The sequence below is a fragment of the Octodon degus genome, unplaced genomic scaffold (genome assembly GCF_000260255.1).
Source record: "Octodon degus isolate 3935 unplaced genomic scaffold, OctDeg1.0 scaffold00003, whole genome shotgun sequence".
Lineage (NCBI taxonomy): Eukaryota > Metazoa > Chordata > Mammalia > Rodentia > Octodontidae > Octodon > Octodon degus.
In genome coordinates this window covers 32,512,072-32,526,819 of record NW_004524579.1, presented here as the reverse complement: position 1 = coordinate 32,526,819, position 14,748 = coordinate 32,512,072, and the positions used below count along the sequence as shown (strand labels likewise).

General features: G+C 39.2%; 1 pseudogene; it reads right to left on the bottom strand.

The window, feature by feature from the left end:
• Positions 1 to 9,594: 9,594 nt before the first annotated feature.
• LOC101576802 lies at positions 9,595 to 11,862 on the bottom strand (annotated as a pseudogene).
• Positions 11,863 to 14,748: the final 2,886 nt, after the last annotated feature.

The window sequence follows — 14,748 nt, the reverse complement described above, 5'->3', positions numbered from 1 at the left end:
GGAGTGGTGGGGGGCGGCCCAAGGGCCTGGGAGAGGGTCCAGCCCACGCTGCACCTGGGCTGGGTCTGGTCCCGCTGGCGCAGGGTAGCAGGAAGCTCTCCGCACACTCACCGGACCTGGGCTAGGACTGGGTCTGGGTGCTCCTGGAACTCGGCAGAAAATCCTTCTCGGCGGGCGGGGTGGGGGCGGCCGAGATTTTCAAGTAACATCCAGAACATAGAAACTGGCTAGTCCCTCATCTGTGAAGTAAAAATACTAGTAAATTATCAAAGGAGAGAAATAAATTTGGGGAAGAACTGTTTGTTCATTTGTTTGCTTGTTTGTTTAAAAAACTATGGAACACTTCATGAATTTGCACAAGGAAGAACTTTTAAGCCTAAAGAAATGAGCACTTGAGGTTTTGAAAAACACTCCACACTCCATATTGCAGAAGATAACATGGGAGGGGACACACAGAGAGGAAGCAGGCTGAACAGGAAGCCAAAAGCCTGATGAGCCACCTTTTCCTAGTGCCCTGGAAGAGTTACGAAGTCACCATAGACACAAAGGAAGATCTCTCAGAGATTGTGTGACTCCAGGCTCCCCTCAGATACCTCAGCAGAAGCTAGAAACAGAAGTGGGATTTTCCCAGAAAGCTCTGTGGAGGACACTCTTGCCTAATAGAGTGACATGCACATGGAATCCACACTATTCTGTAGAATTTTATCCAGCAGAAACCCAATCATCTCAAAAACAATCAAAAAGGAGAAAATGAAACAAGAGAAATCTGTGGGACTCTCAAAACTACCAGTCAGGAAGCAGGCTGCTAACATAACTCAGTTGAAAACACACACTGACTTTTAGAGCAAAAGGAGAACAACCCTTTCCTTAAAAGGAAGAAGACTGCAGGCCCAGAAGGTGATGACCCACCCAGAGAGTGACTCCTGGAACTATAAAACAGTTCAGCTAGGATTGTCCTAGCTGAATCTCTAAATGGCATTGTACTGCTGGCTACATTTTATTTTATTTGCTATCTTTGAATGGAACTATCTGTAAATATAATTATGCAGCAATGTCTTTTTTTAGTGCAGAGAGCTTGTTTTGTAGTTTCTCAAATAAGAATCTATTCTGTCATAAGTGGAATCATGCCCCTAGCCTTCCCTTTATATTCTTTTAAGATGATTTAGATGACGAAATTGAATTTTAAAATAATGAGTCTCAGATTATTTTTGATTTGAATAGTGTGTTGAGATTTCCAGGGAAACATCAGATACAGGGAATGTTCTTTACATGTAACTGGACATAAATCTTCAGGGGCCAGTGCACAGACTGTGTTGACTTTAATATTCCCCCAAACTGTACACATTCTAATCTTCTATGTCATTTTATGTCACAAAGGGGATTTTGTGTATGTGGGTTAAAGATTTTCAGATAGGAAGATTTCCTGGGTAATAAAACTGGATGAAACGTAACCACACAAATAATTAATTCTAGGAACCAGGCAGGAAGGTCATAATAAGAGAAACAGATGTAATTATAAATGCAGAGGTTGAAGTCATAAAATATTCATGGACCACAACACATAGACATCCTCTAACCTCTGAACAAGACAAGGAAATGTACTCTTCCCAGAAACAATCATACTTTTACATCTATTTTGTTTTAAAGATAGTGAGTTTGTGTTATTTTAAGGCCTTAAATTTTGAATAACTGGTTTCAGCTGCAATAGTAAACTAATATTCAGGCCTAGTAATGTTTATACACGTATACAAGTAAGGGGGTATTCATAAGACAGATTTTTACTAAGAATCTACTCTGTTTCAAAACTGAGATATTTCTTATTATTATTTTTGAAAGTAAATTTGCATGTATGCATGTGTACATGTGTTTGTGTGTGTATGTGTGTGTGTGTGTGAGAGAGAGAGAGAGAGAGAGAGAGAGAGAGAGAGAGAGAGTGTGTAAATGAAAGGACTTTATGGACTATATTAGATTATTCTGCTGAATTCACACACCTACAATATTTAAATGGCAATGGAATACCCATCTCTGACAAAACAAAAAGGGGATACAAATGAAGGACCATTTTGTATCTGTATATACAAAATAGTTAAGATAGATATACAGCTATTTTGTCTTAAATCAATGAGAAGAAAGATTTGTACTAATAGTGTTTGGACAGGATATCATGTCTGCATTTTGTACTATGAATAACTACTACGAAGACAACAATATGCAATGTATTAATTATTATAACTGTCCTACTAACCTGTTTTGAAACTGTCTCATTGTTATTTGTCTCTCAATAAAATTAATACAAAAAAAAAGAATGCAGGCAACTTAAGGATAATCTAAAAGTATCCTAATATCTTCTTAAAGGAAAACTTGGGATATATCCTTGAAGCATGTATGAGTATGACAACTAGGCTAAAATATTAAAAATATTTTTAATGACTGAATTTTTAAATTGTTTCTAATCAACATAGTTGATACTGAAATATTTGTTTAAAATTTTTGCTTAGGGCTGGGGAGATAGCTCAGCAGTATAAGAACCTGGCTGGCAAATGCAACAATCCAAGTTCAATCCCCAGCACTACATGCCATACCAACCCCAGAACTCTGGGTGCACTTTGGCCAGCCACCGAAACTGGGCATGGTGGCACATATCTGTAATCCCAGCACTGGGGAAGCTGATACAGGAGGATCACTACAAGTGAAACCTTGTACCTAATTAATGAATTTAAAAAATTTTTGCTTGGACATATGACCTTTCTATTATTTATTAATAAAATATTTTCCTCCAACTCATTCAGAATGCAATCAGTTTTTATTAATACATGTTTATAGTGCATGATGATTACTTTTATCATGGTGGTCTGGGACATATAACAGAAATTTATTCTTTATAAATCTGAGCAAAGCTACTTTTATAATATGTTTGAATAATTAGTTTTACTTTATTAGTTCTTCAACGTGTATTGATTTGTTGAATCTATTCTTCGATCACTCCACTCACTCTGCTTCAGCAGATTTCCAGAGGATTCTTGTCACTATACCAATTTTTATTTTACCTATTGACAAATATTTTATGTAATAAATGTCTCAATTTATAATTTTGTTATTTCTCTTGCACATTTTATTATTTTTCTTACCCTCCTTTGTATCTTCTTCAGTAACTCAATTAATATTTCCACTTGAAATATAAAAAGTACATTTATAGTGATGCTAGTAGTGATAAATATGCAAAAAGATAAAACAACCTGAGGAGAAAATATTTGTTTTACACAGTTGGGTGTGCCAGTATTTGGCACCTATATATTTCTGATTTCTATCTCTTTCTTTTTCAGTTTTCCTTAACAAGAATGTAGTGACTTTCTTTATCTCTTTTGATCATATTGACTTGAATTGCATTTTGTGTCCAAATAGAATATCTATCCCTGCTATTTTCTTGTTTCCTGCCACACATAAAATTATTTTCCACCTTTGGCTTTCAATCTATTAATTTGTTTTGGAGTTAAATGTGTTTCTTATATGCACTGTTGGATCTTGCTTCTGGATCCATTCTCCCAATCTGTTTCTTTGATTGGTCAATTTACATTGAGGCTATAACTGATATATATCAGATTATCCTTGTTATATTGCTCCTGGTTTCCTGTCATTGCCCTCTATTTAATAGCTTGCCTTGCCTGGTGGCTTTTTTGTTCTCAGAATTGTGGTCATCTTTATCTCTCTTAAATACACCTCAGCACATTGTAAAGTTGGTTTGATAGTCATGAATTTCTTCAGCTGTACTTTGTTATGGAAATATCTTATTTTTCCATTGATTTTGGAAGGCTAGTTTGAAGTGTACACCAATCTGAATTAGAGGGTGTTTTCTTTCAGGACTTGAAATAGTTCACTCTAAGCTCTCTTTGATTTAGGGGTTTATATTGAGAAGTCTGCTGTGATTTTGATGGGCTTTCCTTCATAGGTGATTTGTTTCATTTCTCTAACAGCTCATAATATTCTGTTCCTGTGCTCAATTTCTGACATCTTATTATAGGCCTTGGTGTAGATTTATTCAAGTCATTGCTAATTGGAATATTAATGCCTCACTGACTTGTATATCAGACTCCTTTCCCATGTTTGAGAAGTTTTCTGCCATTACCTCTGTAAACAGACTTTGTTATATTGTGCATGCTGTCTCCTGATTTCTCACTGACTCTGATCTCTCTTACATTGTTCCTCTTTGCGTCATCTTGCAGTTCCTGGATTGAGTTTTCATGAACTTTTGCTATTTTAAAAAAATCTTTATTTTCATGATTGCTGTTCATAATCCTATTTCTGAATCTTACATTCTGTTCTCACATTAGTTCAATCAGCTGTGTATATTTTCAATGAAATTTTTAAACTCCTGGATATCTTTTCAAATCTGTTCCATGCATTCCATTTCTTTGATGTGTTAGGGATTCGCACTTTCCATCATTTTCCTAGGCTCCTCTATTTTTTAATCCATGTAGACTCTAGATCCACTAAGCAAGTCCTTCATTTTCTTCATTTATTTTTTTACCTGAGAGATTATCTCTAATTTTATGTTTTCTATATTTTCATTCATACACTATTTTTGTAGTTTTGCTGTCGCTATTTCAGTACATTCTGGGGAATGCCTTCTGATTTTCTCCATCTTGTTTTGCCCTACATTGTCCTGGATTGGCTAGGAGTTTGGGGCTGCATTTTGTGTCTGCTTTTTGTCATTCTCTATTTTAAAAACTTTGTTTCTTGTGGTGATGCTTGTAAATTGCTTATGGTAGGCAGCTTTAGGACTAGGATGGAGGTTTCTCTATGAAATGGCTCTTCCTTAGAGATGCATTCCAGGTGTAGCTGGCTCTCAGATTTTGCATCTATCCCAAGATTCTACCTTCCCAATTTATTAGGGATGAGAAGTCACTATCTACTTGCCTCAACACTCAGTCCTTTGACACGGGACTATGGGGATGATTGCAACCCTAGACAATCACAGTATTGTCATCCTAGACAGAACAACTGATTACAACAGGAATGACACACTGGCTAAAGTATATTACTATTAGCAATAACAATAGCATCAAGCACAGCCTAGAAACTGACAAACTGTGGTAACTTTTAATTTGGTACCTTTAACCACAGGAACATGATCTATAATTATATAACAAAATCCAATATAACCAAGAATGTGCATATTGTGAGTTTGCCCTTAGTAGAATGATTTTACTCAAGGGGTGGGCAGTAGGTTTAAAAGCAATAGGAAAGAAGATAAATAGATGATTAAAGAGATATAGTAGAAGCAAACTGAAAGACAATGGATGATCCCCAATTTGGGGAAACTGGAGGACAGCAGAGAAAGAATGGAAGAAAAAAAATAAAAGAATATTGAAATGAACCAGACACACTAGAGACAATGTCTACTCACATGAAATATCAAAAGAATCAACAAAGTTGATGAAAGAGGAAAAAAAGGTGAAAAAAAGAAAAGTACAACTTAAACAGTCAAAAAAAAAAAAAACAGAAAAAGAAAAACCAAGCAAAACACAACAATAAAAATAAAATTCTTCTTGTGCCCTCCATTCTGTGGCAGCATCAAAGTAAGAGCTCTAATCTGGGCTGGGTAACCATGTCAAGGCTGCATGGGATTAGTGTTGAGTGCAAGCCTGATCTTGGCTTACAGATGTGGGGAGTGGGACTAGTCTTCAGCCAGCAATTGCCCACGTCCCCCACACACACATCCAGGTCTCTTTAACCTGTGTGTCCCTGCATCACTCTCCCAGTTGCTGCAGTGGCTTCAGGCAGAGTTAGCTGGAGACTGCTCCCAGTACCATGCACCAGCCCTTGTACAGCCCCTTCTATTCCATTCTTCTGCATTTCTCCCTTCTCACACTGAGACAGGAAGGGTGAGTATTGATATCCCACTGTTGCCTCACTGTAAGTTAGGACTGCATCAGTCCTGCCTCTGTCGCATGCACCTCAACCTCACTGGGATCTAGGCCCTCACTACCATCACTGTTGTATCTACAGTTCCTGACTTTGTCACGAGAAATTCAGTTAGCCACTATGTCTTTAGATGATTTTCTACTCCCGCATAGCTCCTCCTCTATTCAGCCATGTTGAGTCTCCACCACTTTTATTAACTTTTCAAGTACAAATTGTCAATTCAAAATCTTGTACTTTTCTTTAGGTAGCTTAAAAATACATGCAGAATTTTAAAATTGTTGCTAACATTTATGAATCTAAAACAGGTATAATTTTCAGCAACATAACTATCCATTCTTAAAATATTATTCTGTAATTATAATTCAAAACACATTAATACTGGCTTAAGCAATTTGGAAGGAATGAGGTTAAAAGCAAAAAGAAAATGTCTATTATTTACAGAGGTAAACTAAACTTCAACCTTTGAACTGACAGTAATTCTAAAAATCATCTAATCAGAAATCCTCCAAAAGCAAATTTTGTGAGTTCCTATATAACACAAAACCTGTTTATCTGTTCTTGTTTATAAAGCAGATGCACTAAACACCGTGTATAAAATCATCCTCAGGCTATGTGTGCAATATATACAAAAATGAATTTTATATTGGTGGTTCCATCCACCAATATCTCATCACATATATACAAGTATGCCAAAATCTGAAAAATATCCAATACCTGAAATACACATCTACTTCCAGGCATTTCAGATAACGGATCATCAATGTAAGAGTATTTGACATGAAATTCTATTATTTTATTGCTTTGATATTACATAATCATTAAATAATAACAATTTTGTTGCAGCACTATAAAAATGATCAGAATCAAAATAAGCATCAGCACTTAGTAAGTGCTGGGCAGTGACATAAGACCTTACCCACACTCCCTATATTAAGGTCCACAACAGGACCTTATCTATAAGACAGGATATAACTGCAGTGATCTTGCCAAGGCCACATTGTAAATGGCAAAGCTAAACTGAAACACAATGTCTTTATGGTCCCAGACTCGATGCCACCCAGCCACCATCTGCCAAATTCTCAACCAAATGATACTTGGTAGACTCTAATCCATTTCACCTATACTAACTTTCATGTCACTTCTCAAAGTCAAGCATTCTCAGTTATGTTACAGATGAAAAAAGAATTCAAAGAAAGTAAGAAAAATTCAAGTGAAGATAGCTGATAGCTTATAAAAAGGTAAATTTTATAAGATATAAAAAATTTCATGCTGACAAGCTGAATCTTAGTTGAAGATTGGCAAAACACTATCTTCAATTAGCTAGTCCAGGCTAGTAACTTAAGAGTGTAGAGTATGCGAGATTTCTAAGAAGCCTGTTTATGGGAGAAATTTTGAAAGAAAGAAATTTCAATTTAGTCAATTTGAGGAATTCCATCTTTGTAATATGCAGGCAATAAACTACTTATGTGCTGATATTTTCTGGGAACTTACAGTTCTGAATGAGTTTCTTTAACATTACTGTAGGTTAACACTGTGTCAACTTGAGAAGTTGAGAAGTGTAACTCAGCAGGGAGCCAGGTCCTCACTTTGTAAACATCCTCATCCTGCGCAAGAGGAGGGCACCAGATGGTATGATTGCTGTGCCCATCCTGAGGAGTGATAGCCTGCTTACAATATAAGAGGAAAAGAGGCTTGCATTCCACGCCCCACCTGCATTCTACTCCTGCTGCTTTTCCTGTCATCTGCCACCATGAAGTGTTGCCCCTGTGCCACACCGCCCTGCCTTGGAGCCAACTGATTATAGACTGAATCCTCCAAAAACCGTGAGCTAAATAAATAAGCCTTTCTGTACTTAATTTTATGTGGTAGGTATTTTGTACCAATAATGAGTGAAAAATAGCCCAGACGAGTACTTAAGAGAGACAGACATAAGAATAATAAAGGTAATTGCTGTGAATGCGTTTTTCTACACTAAATGCTGTGAATGTTTTTCTACACTACACAAAAACAATCTTTCCAGAATGAAAATACTGTAGCTTAACTTAGTCTTTATTATGAAAACATAACATAAAATAAATTTACATATTTATTTTGTAAAGCAAGTAAGTTAATATAAATAACACTTACACACAAACAATATACAATTGAAATTACAAAGAAGTGACAGTGACTCATTTTTATCAAAATGTTTGGTTTCATTTTTACCGTTTTTAAATCCTTTTAGGTGACACAAACTATATGCAGTGAATAATCTTTGCAGAAAATCTGACTTATCTTTTAGCTTGTGCAATAACAAGACTGGTTGGAATATTCATCGTATGCTTGGTCAATAAACCAGGACATAGGTGGCCCCATTATTCCCATATATCCCCAAATGATGGGGAGCACACAGTAATTAATCCTGGAATCATAACTTGGTCATCCTACAGTTCTCAACATAATGTAATCAACTGCTATGAACACTACAGATATGAATGTCTCCACAACTAGCACAGTAGGAACTGTGACTGTTTCAACCCGATCCTAGTATGATAAAGGTAACCAGTCCTGGTTGTTTAACTTACAACCACCACATATTATTTTTTTATTTTCCTACTCTAGTTTTGTTTCAAACATAAATAAGTATTTCTCCTTCTGTAATTGCAAATGGTTGAAATAACACTGAATATGAATCACTGATATACATATTCTACATAGGAAACAACTTATTTTTTTAAAAAAGGCAAAAGAATAATAGCTATATATAAAAGGGACCTGGGTTCTATGAGCTGTTTCCAAAATTAAAACGAGTTTATACAATCATTAGTTAACCCAGAATATTCCACCCTTGCTCTGGAGAAGAAAATTACTGTCACAGTCAACTGAAAATGGAAGAGTAGAAGGACATCTATACATAAACTTGAAGTCAGTGGCAGCTTCAATCTGTTTACTTATTTTTTTTTTCCTGTTGAGACAGTTAAAAAACACCAAATAAATACTGGGCCAGAGGAGCTTCCCAGCACAGCCAGACAACATAAAGTTGATCACTTTGTCTCCCTGTGATAATTTAATGACAGTAGGACTGAAATCCTGAAAAGAAGAACTCTTCTAATCCAGGGAGGCTCAGAAGTGGAATATCACATTCAGGGACCCTCTGAGGCATTGGAGAAACCTTTGTAAAGAGGGCAGTGATAAGAAGTTCACTAAAGCTTTTTGCAGAAGCCAGAGCGTCAGATTCAGGCTCAAAGCACTCTGTGCATGCTCAGGTTTCTTCAGGCCGGTTTAAAGTTTATGTGAAATCTGTGCTAAGATGTTCAGCTTAGCACAGACTGTGTGAAATTATCTATTTGGTGGTAGCATGAAATTTAGTCCACAACAACACAGCTGTCTTTGTACAATACACACCTCAAGAAATTAGTTTCTCCCATTCTTAAATCACACATTTCCCTCTCAGTCTCTTTGCTTTGTAGAAAGACATATTTTCCTCAAAGATTCTTAACTATGCGTTGAATGATATCAAACTGGTTAGCAACAGACTTGAAAAATAAAAGGAAAAAAAATCCACATAGATAATTCAGCATTATTTGGGGCAAATTAAACAATAAAGAAATAATCTTCTCAGATATGTGTTTTAACAGATGAAACTAAGTCTTTTATGGTGAGTTCTTCTTTAAAGCATTCGCAGGACCACCTTTAACTATCAATCAGTTCTGACAGTTCAAGCAAAAGTTCATCTTCATCTTTCTCAAGGTCCAGGTCAATCACATCTTCTAAGTTGCCTCCTGAAATTTCCCATATTAGTTTCTCAAAATCATCCTCCATGGAAAGTGGGGCTTCTGTGGAGGCTGAGCTGGCTTGGCAAGTTTCTATGGATAGTTGGGACAAGAATGGGCCAGATCCTCCTAGGGATGGCAGGTCTGGAGAAGATTGGCTTGGCAGAACTGGAAAACTGTCTCTAGCTGCTTTTTTGGCCGGGGATCCCCGCAGGGCACTGGCAGAGCTCAGCAGCTCCCCAGCTGCCACACCTTCACAATGCATCTCTGAGGCCTTGCGTTTTGGGGCCAACAGGGGACTAGCAACAATATTCACACCTGATGGCTTCACATTTCCTTTAGGTTTAGCTTTACCCTTTTGTGCCAAAGACTGTGGTGCACGTTTTCTCTTCAGTTTTGAGTACCCGAGGTCTGAGGTTTCTCCTTCCACTTTCTGGCAGGACCCTGTGGGAAGCTGCTCGGTAAGACATGGCGGGAGGCCTGCCTCAGCAGTGAGCACAGGTTTCTCCAGGAGGGTGCTGCCAGAGGCTACATCTTCCCGCAAGGGTGGCAAGGCTGACTTTCCCTCCCGTGTGCCGGCCCTGTCCTGCTCCTCCTGCATGTGCTTCTTGGCCAAGGTCTCACATCTCTGCAGCGCAAGTGCGGTCACAGCTCCCACGGCCTCCGCCGAAGTCTCACCAGTCGTGGTTCTGGTGAGTCTGCTCTGAGAAACAATTTCGGCTCCTTCGTGAGGCTTCTTCTCCTCTTTGGCACCTGGACGTTTCGGGAGCTGGAGCAGCCGCCCTGTTCCCTGGGAGGCCTGGGCTTGGGGCTGGCATCTGGTGCCCCGCTCAGCACTCTGCTGCCTCCTCAGTGCCTTTTCCAGCTTGATTTCCTCCAGAGTCTTCACGTGCACGTGCTGCAGGGATTTCCTTGTCCCCACAGGCTCCCTTGAGTGTCCTTTGCTCACAGGGATGGGCCGCAAAAGGAGTGTTTTCCCAATCCCGGTGTCTGTGTTTCTCTTGATGCCAGCTGCATGCCCTCTGCATTGCTGTCTGGCTTTTTCCTGCTGCCGGTACTCGTTTTCAGCGAGGCCCTCGGAGAGGGTTTTCATTTGGGTGCTGGGGAGGGTGCTCGCTCTTGAGGTCGGACCCTCAGCTGCAGAAGGACTCCACGTCTTGAGCTTAGTGTGCAACTCTGCGTGCTTCTGATGCACTCTTCCCGCAAGTATTTCTTCTAATGTCTTCACATGGATGTCCCCAGCCTTGTCCCCTCTCACTGCTGCTTCATGCCTGCATGGCCCTGGTGAGGCACCCATTTGCTCCTGCAGAGACTTGGAAATCTGTGATTTTTTGGCTGCTTTGTCCAGATCTGTTTCTGGAGCTCCAACTTCCTTTCCTAGCCGCCCTGCGAGGCTCCGCTTCAGTGAGGGGTTGCAGTCACCACTGGCGGATAGTTTTCGTTTCCCCAGTCTCTCAGAAAGACTCAGCCTAACCAGGGATTCTCCTTTGCTTGGCACAGTGACTGTCCTCACCACAGTCGGAATGAGCTGAGGCTGGAGCAGAGAACTGGAAAAATCAGAAGAAACTTCTTGCTTTAAGGTGATACTCTGTTTCTGTATAGAGGCCATCGGTAACCCACTAGGGACCTCAGGAGTGGACCGTGAGGTAGGCATGTTGGTTTCATCTCCCTCCTTGGAAGACATGTCATGGTCATTCTCATCGCCACCAGTGGCATTGATCACCTCCCACGAGTGTCTGGGGCAAGGAACATCAGGGTGACTTTCTCCCTTTCTTTGGAGCACGCACTGCAGCTGAGCACAGGGCTTGGGTTGGACAGAGAGCCCGCCTCCCTGCAGCGCAAGCTCGGCCTTAGCTGCCTTCGTGGACCCAATCACGGTGGGCACCAAGATTTTGCTTGGAGGCAGGAATAGCCCCTCAACATACCGTCCTCTGTCATGATGGAAAGCACAGTTTCGCTTTTGGCATCCCATCGGCTGACTCTCCCAGTAACAAGGAATTTTGCTGCGTTTCTTATCCACGGACATGTGCCGATCCCTGCACCACCGTCGAAAGCAGCGGCCTTCCCGCCACAGCGCGCATACCGTCTCACTGCCCAGCGCAGCCTCACAGTGCCTGAACTGGCATGAGGCCCCTTTGGTACATGTGGAATAGAAAAAGAAATAGCAGTCGTCTCCTCGATCAGACATGCTGATAGGATTCTCAGAAAACAGCAGCTTCCAGAAATAAACCTCTGCTTCCAGGAAGAGGAGCGGCTCTGAGTCCTCCTGAGATGGGCTTGCTCTTCAGATCTTCCAAGAGAAAAGCACAAAATTGACTTTAGAAAGAACCAATAGGTGGTTGCTCTTAACAAGAACTTTAGGGTCTTTACTGAGCTCCATTCTATAACACTCTTAGTACAATTCAGTTTGTTTTCCAGAAATTACTTGGGCAGAGAAAATCACCCAACCTACTTCTCCAGAACAGAACAGTTAGATTCCAGGGACACTCAGTATCCAGGTGTCCAGAGCAACAGAGAGAAAAGAACATTCTAGAAGGTGCTGAGCCCTGGAAAGAGGTGGGGCACAGTGGGTGGGGATGGGGGATGAGAAAAGTGAGCTGGAGGACGGTATCAGCCCACCTTAGTGAGCATGGAGAAAACAAAATTTTGTAATCCATAACCATAACGACCACAACTTTTACTTAAAGTAGAATAACTACTATAATAAAAAGAAAAGCACCAGTCTTTCAAGTGAACCTTCTACTACTACTCCTCATACCATAGTCCAATAAAACACACACTTCAACTGAGCATGATAACACCACTGGATTTAAAACTCTAACAGAATTTCACCTGGCCTGACCACCAGACTTCAGCAGAAACTCCCTCAGTAGAGCACACACCACCTCAGCCACATTACACCTTTTTGTGAATCTATCAGAATAGGATGGTTGAGAAATCTACTTCATTACAACTACTGAACTTAGTACCAACACAGAAACGACTGGTTCCATTGAGTCTGAAAGCACGTTCTACTCCACCATGACAGCCGTGACAAACCTCATTCATTTGAAATTACAACGAATACTATCCATGACACTCTGTCCACTGAGACCAGAATTTCTACTAAACATATTCCATTTAGAACACAAGCACTTCAGGGGAAAGTACAGGCAAAGCGACTCCAACTCCATCTCCCACTGAACCTTCAACCACAACACTGTCACTGACAGACACTCACCCTCCAGTTCCTCTGGGCCTAAAACCCAGGAGGGCACTCACATTGTATATGCAGATGTCACTGCCACTGAAGGCCTAAGGAAAAGGGCCGCATCTACAGCTCTGTGCATAGTCACTCATAATTTGATCAGAAGCTACTATCAATTGAAACACTAGCATTCAAAGCTAGAAACACCAGATAATTCTACAAATGCGCATGATTCTTTCTCCTTCAAGCGAAGGCAATTCTGCCCTCGGGACAGGGACTTGAACTGATCTCTGCTGTTGGGATAGTCACAGCCCTCTCCCTGTCTGGCCTTCTTTGTAAACATACTGTTTCACAGCTTTGACTGAATTCACAATCCTGGCAGCCAAGGCCTCTTACTCAGCCAAATGAATTTCTCACAACACAGCCGTCTCCACATCAGGCATTCACTGCCACATGCTAGTCCTGGTCACCTGAAATGACAAGTGCTGTCCTGGTAACAAAGGCAACCACCAAAATGTCAATCTCAATTCATTTTCTTTTTTCCTGAAGTTTCAGATCATATAATTTTCATGCAAGGAAAATCTATCTTGCTATCTAAAAGTCTTATTTGTGAAAGGCATAATAAAATTTCATAGTACAAGAACTAACAAGAGTTGATAATATCAATGGCTTAGGGAGCAAATTAAAAAACTTATAAAGAACACTTAATTATAAATGTTTGTCTCTTAGATGGGCAATATAAAAGTATGGCAATATTTTTACCCTTGGATCATTTTGTCTGCTAGCATAATTATTGCTGTGAACATTACTAAAAATGTGATTTCTATATTTGAAATGGAAAATATATGCTGAAGAAGATACAACAGATAAAAACTAATAAAATTATGAATGTGGACACTTATTACTTAAAGTTCCTGTTAATTGATGAAATAAGTGTTGGTATACTGCCAAGAGCTCTTTTAATAACCTACTGAAGCAGAGTCAGTGAAGTAAGCCAGGAACAGGAAAATCAGAGTAAGAGCTGAAACATTTGAGAATTAAAATTTTCCAAATAACTTATATGTCAAATACTGTGTTTGAAAATTACCATGGCACCTTGAATCACAAAATTAATTCTCCCATGCTTCTGGTCAATAAACAAATTGGATGAGAACTGAATGAAATTCCATAGTATACTACAATGTCAATCTTATGGGGAAATTGAATTTGATTCTTTTTCAACTTAGTACACAACCAGAATTCTGGAAGGAAGTAAGATCCTGCACTGCAGTAGCAGTATGTCAGTGATTAATACTGAACTTATTCCTATACTAAAATTTTCAAATACAAATGAATTTTGGAGAAAAAATGCAACTTCAACTTTATTTTGAAATTTCTTAAAGTTAATGAGCGAAATAATAAATAGGGATTATTTTAAAATGATTAAAAAGAATGAAAGAAACTGTGGATATGATAGTACACAGATATAATTCTATCAACTCAGCCGACCGAAGAATATCTCAAATTCTAGCCACATATGTAGGTGTAATGAGAATTATAGGTAATCCATATACAATCCAAAAACTGGTGTTGTATATGGACTTTCGAATGGGACCCTTAAACACATCTTTAAAAGCACAGTCATATGCTCAAGAAAAATGGTACAATTGTATCCTTCAGAACCCCGACAACGTTAAATCTATAAACATCATCCAAGTATTTTAATGATGGTAGTTACTTGCTGATGTTTTTCAATAGGTAGTTAAGTCTGGAGAAGAAACCTATGCATATGCCTGATCAATTGTTCTTTTACATGTAAGTTTAGATTAAGCTCCAGGTAAAGCAATGGAAATGCATAGGGAACTACTAGTTCTTACATAATATAATTATATCAAGATACATGAATTT